This window comes from Elephantulus edwardii, unplaced genomic scaffold (genome assembly GCF_000299155.1).
Source record: "Elephantulus edwardii isolate Elephantulus edwardi_28Jun2011 unplaced genomic scaffold, EleEdw1.0 scaffold00239, whole genome shotgun sequence".
In the NCBI taxonomy this organism is placed as follows: Eukaryota; Metazoa; Chordata; class Mammalia; order Macroscelidea; family Macroscelididae; genus Elephantulus; species Elephantulus edwardii.
Window position 1 is genome coordinate 2,357,351 of NW_006399989.1, and position 10,128 is coordinate 2,367,478.

Here is a 10,128-nt window from a genome sequence, read left to right on the forward strand (position 1 = left end):
TAACAAGAAGTTGTAGTATACTCCTGGGCCTCCACAAGAAAAAGACTGATAACCCAATTGCAAAATGGGCAGGAGACATGGAAAGAATTTTCATAGAGGAAAATATTCGAATGGCAAACAGACTCATGAAGCTCAAAATCGCTGGCAATAAGAGAGATGCAAATCACTCTTTCTCTTGGGCTTGGATCAGGCAGCAGCCAGGTTCCATCGCTCAGTCATGGCCAAAATCAAGGCTCAGGACCTTTGCGGCAAGAAGAAGGAAGAGCTGTTGAAAACAGCTGGACGATCTGAAAATGGAGATTCCCCAGCTGCACGTCACCAAAGTGACAGGCGATGCGGCTTCTAAGCTCTCCAAAATCCGAGTTGTCCAAAAATCCATTGCCTGTATTCTCACTGTTATTAACCAGACTCAGAAGGAGAACCTCAGAAAATACTATAAGGGCAAGAAGTATAAACCCCTGGATCTGAGGCCCAAGAAAACACATGCCATGCGCTGAAGGTTCAACAAGCACGAGGAGAACCTGAAGACCAAGAAGCAGCAGCGAAAAGAGCGCCTGTACCCACTGCGGAAATATGCAGTCAAGGCCTGAACTTCTTAAATAAATAAAACACAAAACCGGGCGGTGGGGGTGGGGGGAGAGAGATGCAAATAAAAATCACAATGAGGTACCTTTTTAGTAACAGTGGCAAAGCTTAACAGGGCAGTAAGTCATAAATGTTGGAAAGGTGGTTGCGAGAAAGGAACTCTTATACATTGTTGGTGGGATTGTACAGAATGTACAGATTTTACAGAATGGTACAACCATTCTGGAAAGCAGTTTGGCACTTCTTCAAAAAGCTGAACATAGAAATTCCATATGACTCAGCTGTTCCACTACATGGAATATACCCTGAGACAATGAGAACTGAGGCACAAACTGAGATTTATACACCAATGTTCATAGCAGCATTGTTCACCATCGCAAGAACACTGAAACAGCCAAAATGTCCAACCACAAAAGAATAGATTGAAAAATTATGGTACATTCACACAATGGAATACTATGCAGCATGCAGGAGCAATGATTTTATAAATTATTACCTAACTGGGAGAGACTTACGCTGAGTGAACTAACTCAGTCCCACAAGGATAAATATTGTATAAGACCATTATTGTAGAATGAGTATAAGGATCCAAGAGGGGTGGAAGAGGGTGGAAGTAGAGGGATCAGGATGTGCAGGGGGAGAGGGATTAACCATGGGGTTGTACAATTTGATGGGGGTGGGGTGAGGGAAATGGAAAGAATTTGTTCTTTAAAACAATGTATTCAAATTTTGTAAATAACCTAGTAGAAAATTAAACAAACAAACAAAAAGACCATTATTGTAGAATGAGTATGAGGATCCAAGGGGAGGGAGGGTGGAAATAGAGAGGTGAGGACAGGTGTGTATATGTGTGTGTGTGTATGGAGTACGGTGTTAATCATAGGGTTGCACAATTCGATGGATGGGTGGGGTGAAGGAAATGGTAAGGATCTTTCGTGAAAAACGATGTATTCAAACTTTGCAAATAAATCAGAATTGTTGTTGATTTCCTTCGAGTCGAGCATGACTCATAGCGACTCTGAACAAAAGGCTTGAAGCTCCTCTGCAACTATCAACATTTACCAAAGTTCATAGAGTTTTCTGAAGCATGTTTAGGAAGTGGATAAAAAAAAAAAGAAAAAAGAAAAAGAAGCAATGCCTTTGAATTGTGGTATTGCACAAGAGTTCTAAAGATCTCATGGACTTCCAAAAGAACAGATATGTCTTGGAGAAGGTGCAGCCGGAATGCTCCCTGGCAGCAAGGATGGTGAGGCTTCGTCTCACATGCTTTAGACATGTTGCTAGAAGAGGTTATTTCTTGGAGAGGACATCATGCTTGGGAAGATGGAGAGGTGGTGAAGCAAAGGAAGTCTCTTAACCAGGTGAGCTTACTGAGGCAATAACCATGAGTATGTGGAGTATGTCAGAGATTGTGAGAATGGCATGGGATATGACAGGATAGTATTGTCTATGGATAAAGCTCAGAGGGCAAGAAGGAAGGGGAAAGAAACAGGAAACAAAGGGAGAAAATGGGAAGAGTGGTATTATAGTGTGGGAATTATAACCAGTGTAATGAAACATAATGTGTATGATTTCTTAAATGGAAAACTAATTTTCTTTATAAGCATATGTTCAAATAACAATAAAAAGTTTTTTAAAAAATTAAAACAGCAACAGGATGTTTGAATGATGACAGTAATTATTTTCTAGAGAGAGAGCAACTAATGATGCAAGAGAGAGGGGAAGAAATTGTTAGGATGATGTCCTTAAAAGATAACATAGGATGAGGTGGGATCTACTTCTCAAGTGGAGGAACTAAATATTGATCATAAAAGGGATGGCTTATCCACAATAACATAGAAGGTGACAGGTTAAGTTGTTTTTTCATTATAAATGCTATTTGCTGAGTAGAGGTGGTAGTAGAATTATCAGGAATAAAGCTTGAGAGTAAGGACAAGAGAGGAGGCATTGAGGTTTGAGGAAAGATAATCTATATTTCTAGATGACATAATCATCTAGAAAGTTAGTAGAGTCCTAAGACTAGTGGTGGTATTATTAATAGGTATCATCAAGTTGACCATGACTCATAGTGACCCTATGAACAATAGAATGTTGTCCTATCCTGTGTCATCTTTATGAACTCTGATATGCCCAAACCCATTGTTAGAGTCATTGTATCAATCCAACTCCTTGAGGATTTTTTTCTTTGCTCTTCCATCATTTGCAGTATGATGTTCTTTTCCAAGGACTGGCCACTTCTGGCAACATTCTTTATGTGAGATAAGTTTCAATATTCTTGCCTCTAAGGAACACCCAAGACAGACTTGTTCTCTTGGCAGTCCATGGGATATACAGTACTATTTGCCAACACCACAGTAAAAAGGCTCTGATTCTTCCTTTGTCATCCTTATTTATTGTTCAACTCTCAGATATATGGGAAGCAATTGAAAAATATCATGGCTTAGAACTGGTGCACCTTAGTCTTTAGACTGACATCTTTGCTCTTTAGCACTTTAGAGGTCCTTGACAGAAGATATCCCCAATGCAACAGGTTTTTAGATTTCTTTTTATTTATTTATTTATTTTTTAGATTTCTTAATTACTGTTACCATGGGTGTTGATTATAGATCCAAGTAAAATGAAATCACTGACAACTTCAATCTTTTATCCATCTATCATCATGTAGTTAATAACAGGTAAAATCATAATAGGTGGAGGGTGGAGGAAAGATTGAAGTTGTATTGATTCAAAATGGATATCAGAAGAGATTCTAAAGATTGCTCTAGATGGCTTGTGGGGAGACGGGACTGAGTTATCCCTGGGGTTATAGGTCCCTCTATCTGGGAGCCAAACAGTACAAGAGACTTTAGTATACAGAATTTTAAGCAGAGGAAGAAATTTCTTAGTTCTCTGCGAGAGAAGGCTGACTTGAGACCCTCTGCATACAAGCTGCTTGAGCTAACAGTCCTGATCTCTAATCTCCTGCCACTCCAGAGACAAGGGAAAATATGAAGCTCCAGAAGAAAAAAGTGCATGAGAAACTGCTTGAGTAGAGCACGTGGTCTCAACCATTCAGACACTTGAAGGAGGTCTATAAAGTTGGTGTCAAGAGAATATGTCAAGGCGAGATTCATACAGAGCTGCAGTGCAGAACAGAGAGAACCTCAAGGACTTTAGAAAAGGCAAATTTTCCCAGTAAAGATCTACATTAGAGTGAGTAGCTCACCTCATAGACTGAACATTTTAAATTGGCAACTAGTAACATTATAAAGACAAGAACCACAAACAACATTTGCAGATACAATAGAAATGACCTAACACTTATCAAGAAATAGTTCACATAACGTTAAGAAAGTAAAAGGAAGCCTCAAACACTATGAATAAAACAAATTAAGCCTTCTCCAAAAAAAGCAGAGAATATTAGAGCCCTCATGAATACCCAGAGTCAAAGAGGCAGATGATATATGTTGATATGGAGACATTTGAACAGCTACGAATGTCTCCATATCAACATATATCATTCAAACAGCTAAGAATGTCTCCATATCAACATATGTAATCTGCCCTCTTGATTTGGGGGTATCCATGAGGTCTCTAATATTCTCTTCTTCTTTTTTTTTAAGAAGGCTTACCAATGAAAAGAAGCAGGAGTGGCATTTATTTCCTAAACAACATGCCTCTGGAAACTCTATGAACTTTGATAAATGATAATTATAGAAAGGCTTTAGGCCTTTTGTTCATAGGGTGGCTCTGACTCATGCTTGACTAGACAACAATCAACAACAACAACGAATGAAAGTACAAATGATGGAAGAAATAATGGAAGCCACTAAGAATGCAAACACTCCAGAGACATGGAGACAGAAGAAATAAATTGATGAGAAGGAACTTGTGCAAATATGGAAAAAAATGTAAAAAAATTGGAAGAAAGATTTGAAATTACAGATAAAATGGTGCAAGAACTTAAAAAAATCATCACAAGATAATGTATTGCCAACACAGTATTATAAATAACAGAAAGAATGAAAATGCAATCCAGAATATTAAGAAATGGCAAAAGTGTCCAATAAGCTGGAAGGACAAAAAAGTAGAACAGAAGAGATGGAACAGAGAGTCAGTGAGCTGGAAAACAAGAATCTCAATGGAAACTTACTAGAAGAAAAATCAGATAGGCCATAAAGAAAATCAAGAAAATGAAGAAAACATTAGAATTATGTAAGAAGACATCAAAAGGAATAACAGATGTATGATTGGAATTCCAGAATATGAAAGGGATAGGGAAATCACTGAGAAAATTGTGAAATAGGTAGTAGAAGAAAACTTCCCAGATGTTTTGAAGAATGAGAAAATCCACATTCAGGAAGCTCAGCAAACACCAAATAGATTATAACCAAAAGAGCAAAACATCAAGATAGTAAAAAATCTCCAAAATAAAAGATAAGGATAGAGTACTGAAAGCAGCATGAGAAAAACAAAGAGTCACCTATAAAGAAAAAAATAATTAGATTAAGTTCTGATTTTTTTCAGCAGAAACCATATGAGAAAGATGACAATGGTATAGCATATACATAAAGTGGACAGGAAAACAATTGCCAACCAAAGATCCTGTACCCAGCAAAGCTCTCCATCAAATATGAAGGAGAAATCACATCCTTTGGAGAAAAGAAAAACCTCAAGGAACTTGTGAAAACCAGACGAAGGGGAGTCCTTCACACAGAGACACCAAAGGAAAGTGGATGGACCATAATAACAAAAAAACAAAACAAAACAAAAAAAAACCCAATTTAAAAAAAAACAAAAGCCACAGCAAAATGGCAACAATAAAACCTGGCCTGTCAATTATTACACTTAATGTAAATGGACTAAATGCACCAATCAAGAGAAAAAGAGTAGCAGAATGGATAAAAAAAACAAAGCCCATAAATGTGTGATCTACAAGAGACACATTTAATAAATGAAGAGAAAGACTCAAAATAAAAAAAAATATAGAAAAATATGCCAAGCAAATGACATCCACAAAAAAAGCAAGAGTGGCAATATTAATGTCTATAAAATAAACTTCAGAATGAAAACCACAATAAAAGATAAGAAATCATATACTGATTAAAGACACAGTAGAGAAACATGATCAACATCTATGCACCCAATAAACACATAAAACAACTGTTAACAGAATTGAAGAAAGAAACAGACAGCACCACAATAGTGGTAGGAGACACACCACCCTTGCCAAAGGATAAGTCAATTCAAAGAAACTTAACAAAGATGCAGAAGACCTAAACTATGCACTCAGCTAACTCGAACTTGTGGATGTATTTTGAGCACTGCACACAATTAATACTCAATTCACTTTCTTCTCAAGTACACATGGTATATTTTCCAGAACTGATCACATATTAGGACACAAAGCAAGCCTCAATAAATTAAAAAACACTGAAATAATACAAAGTATCTTCTGAGATCACAATGCCATAAAACTAGAAATTAACCACAAGAGGATAAAGCTTATAAAGTCATCAATGTTGAAGCTAAATAATACCCTGCTAGAACATGATTGAGTTATAGAAGAAATAAAGAAAGAAATAAAAATGTTCCTCAAAACAAACGATAATGCAAATACAATGTACCCAAACCTCTGGGATGCAACTAACGCAACCCTCAGGGAGCAGTTCATAGCAATAGGCAAACACACAAAAAAATGAAGAAGCAAACTTAATGATCGAACTCAACACCTTCATCAAACAGAAAAAACAACAACAATCTAACCCCAAAGCCTCTAGAATAAATGAAAATACAAGAACAAGAGTTTAAATCAATGAGAAAACAGAAAAACAATTGAAACTGTCAATAAGATGAGGAACTGGTTTTTCAAAATGGTCAATAAAATTGACAAACCATTGGTAAACTTAACAAAAGTAAAAAGAAGGAGAAGACACAATAACTCAATTAAGGAATGATAGAGGTGATATCACAACAGAACCAGAGGAAATTAAATCTATTATATTGGAATATTATGAGAAGATATACTACATTTGAAAAAAAAATATATTTGAAAAGTTAGAGGAAAAGGACAAATTCCTTGAAACTCATGCCCTACCAGACTTTTCACAGTGAGATGTAGATCAATTGAAGAGACAAGATAAGATATTGAGCAGAAACTCCCCCACAAAAAAGTCCTGGGAAGGTGGCTTCACAACTGAATTTTATGAAATAATTAGAGAAGATTTATGACCAATCCTACTAAGTTATTTCAAAAAATAGAAAAAGAACGAACACTCCTAGAGACATTCTATGAAGCAAGAATAACCCAAATACCAAAACCAGACAAAGATATCACCAAGAAAGAAAATGACAGATCAATATCTCTCATGAACATAGATACAAATATCCTTAACAAATACCCTAGCCAATAGAATCCAAAAGCACATAATAAATATAATTAATCATGATCGAGTGGGATTCATAAGAGGTATGCAAGGATGGTTCAACATGAGAGAAAAAATCAACAATACGAATATCAATTCCATTCTTCAACTAGATGGAAAAGACAATCTCCAATTTCATTTGGAAAAGAAAGAGACCCCGAATAAGCAAAGCACTCCTTAAAAAAAGAAACAAGGTAGAAGGCTTCTCACTCCCTGATTTAAAATCCTACTACACTGCCATGGTGGTCAAGACAGCATGGTACTGGTACAACGACAGACACATAGATCAGTGGAATAGAATCGAGAACCCAGAAATCACCTCATCTTCCTATGGACAACTGATTTTTGACAAGGAGATGAAATCAGTAAAGTGGGGAAATGACAGCCTTTTAAACAAATGGTGTTGGAAAATTGGAAAACTGCAGAAAACTCAAACAAGACCCACACCTCATACCATACACAAAAAACAACTCAAAGAGGAACAAGGCCCTAGGACTAAAACCAAAGACTATATAAACTTCATTAGAGAAAAGCTTGGAAGAACCCTAGAAGCACTAATCCACAACATGAACAGTCTTCCAAGCATCCTGAAAAACCTACACTCAGGAGAGGATAAAATAGATGAATGGAACCTTCTAAGAATCAAATCCCTATGCACACTCAAAAACTTCTCCAACAGGGTAAAAAGAAAAGCTACAGACTGGGAAAGAATATTTGGTAATGAAATGTCTTCTAAGATACTTATATCTAGAATTTATAGAATATTCGAGCACCACAACAGACAAAGGTAAACAACTCAATTGCAAAATGGGCACAGGATATGAACAGACCACCAAAGAAGACCTTCAGATGGTGAATGAACACATGAAAAAAATGTTCAAAATTCCCTAGCTCTAAGAGAGATGCAAATCAAAACAACTATGAGATATCATCTCATCCCAGTAAACAATAGCAAAATTCAACAGAGCAGCAAACAACAAATGCTGGCAAAGCTGTGAGGAAACTGGAACTCTTAGTCACTGTTGGTGGGAGTGTAAAATGGTGCAATCACTATGGAAGGCAGTATGGCACTTTCTCAAAAAGTTAGAATTAGAAATACCATTTGACCCAGCAATTGCACTACTGGGAATATACCCTAAAGAAACCAGAACTGCCACCCAAGCAGATATATGCACACGCATGTTTATTGCTGCTTTGTTCATAATAGCAAAGAGTTGGAAACAACCCAAGGGCCCATCAACAAACGAATGGCTAGAGAAGCTGTGGTATATTCACAAAATGGAATATTATGTAGCACTTTGGATGGCCAACAGATACATGAAGAAAAGCTAAAAATCACTGGCAATGGGGGGAGTGTTGGGAGGGGAGAAAAGTGCAACAATGAATGAATGGAAATCCAAAATCTCTGTAAATTTTTACTGAAATTAATAATAAATTAAAAATATAACACACACAAAAAATCACTGGCAATAAGAGAGATGCAAATCAAAACCATAATGAGATACCATCTTACCCCAGCATCAGTGGCAAAGTTTACCACAGCAGCATGTAATAAATGTTGGAGTGGACGTAGAGAGATAGGAACTCTTAGCCATTGTTGGTGGGACTGGAAAATGTCCAACTACTCTGGAGGCAGTTTGATGTTTCCTCATAAAGCTGAGCATAGAAACTTTGTATGGCCCAGTTATTCCACTACTAGGAATATATCCCAAGGAAATTAGAACTGAGACACAAATGGAAATTTGTACACCAATATTCATAGCAGTGTTAATCACCATTCCAAGAACACAGAAACAGCCCAAATGTTCAACCACAGCAGAATAGATTGAGAAAAGGATACACTCACGCAATGGAATACTATGCAGCACTCAGGAATACTACATAAATTGATAGAGACTGGAGAGCATTATGCTGAGTCTCATAAGGACAAATTAAGACCATTATTGACCATTATTGTCAAAATGGGAGGGTAACTACTAAAAAATGTATGGGGACTAAAGGAGGGAAGGGGTGGGATCAGAGGGGTGAGGATGGGTAGGGATGAAACCACAGGGTTTCACAGTTTGGTGGGCAGAAGGAGGGAGTGAAGGAAATGGGAAGTATACAGCAGGGATCTGAAAAGACAGGGTAATGATGGGCAAGGTCCAGTGGTGAATGATTTTATAAAACATAACGCACGGGAATTGGATGAAAAACAATATGTATGAAGTATAATGTGAAACACAATGCACACAAACTTTGTGAGCAAACCAGTAAAAAAAAAAAAAAACCATTAAAATGTTAAAAAAAAATAGACCAAATTGTGACCAAATAGGCAACAATTTGTGAATTAGATGTGAGAAGACTTTTTCAATCATTTTTTCATAATGTCTGAGAAGAGACTTAGTATTTTAATGCAACTTCTTCAATTTGTAAAATTGCAATAATAATATTGTCTATGCCATTAATTTTTATGAAGTTGTTGAGAGTTTGAATAAAATAATAAATGGGGGGGCAGAGAGAAAGTATGGAAAGAAGGTGCAGGGGAAAAGTGAAAAAGATTACTGTGTGTCAATCTGTGGTCTCCTTGGAAATATTCAGGCCCAAAACAGGAAAACATTTTTGTCCATTTTCAATATCATACCACATAGACAATAAAAACAAAAGACAAAAAAAAGAAATTACAATATTCCTCTGACAATAAATTTGATTAATGACTCTTTAGAAATGACTCTTCTTGTGCTAATGCGAAATGACTCTTTCTTGTGCTAATGCTTGGACCAAGAGGCAGTCGTCAGAACAGAGCAGGGCAACAAACACTGAATGGTTAAAAATTGGGAAGGGTGCACGTGCGCCAGGGATGTGTCCTATCTCCATACCTTTTCAACCAGTATGCAGAGCAGATTATCCGAGAGGCTGGGCTCTATGAGGAGAAGCGTGGCATTAGCATTGGTGGAAGATCTATGAACAATCTGCGTTATGCAGATGACACAACCTTGCTCCCTGAAACTGAGGAGGACCTCATGGACTTACTGCAGAGGGTCAAGGACTGCATTCTTCAGTAAGGACTGAGGCTCAATGTCAAGAAGACAAAGATTCTCACCACTGGACCAATTGGTAGCATCAGGATGGATGGCAAAGAGATTGAGATTGTTCACAG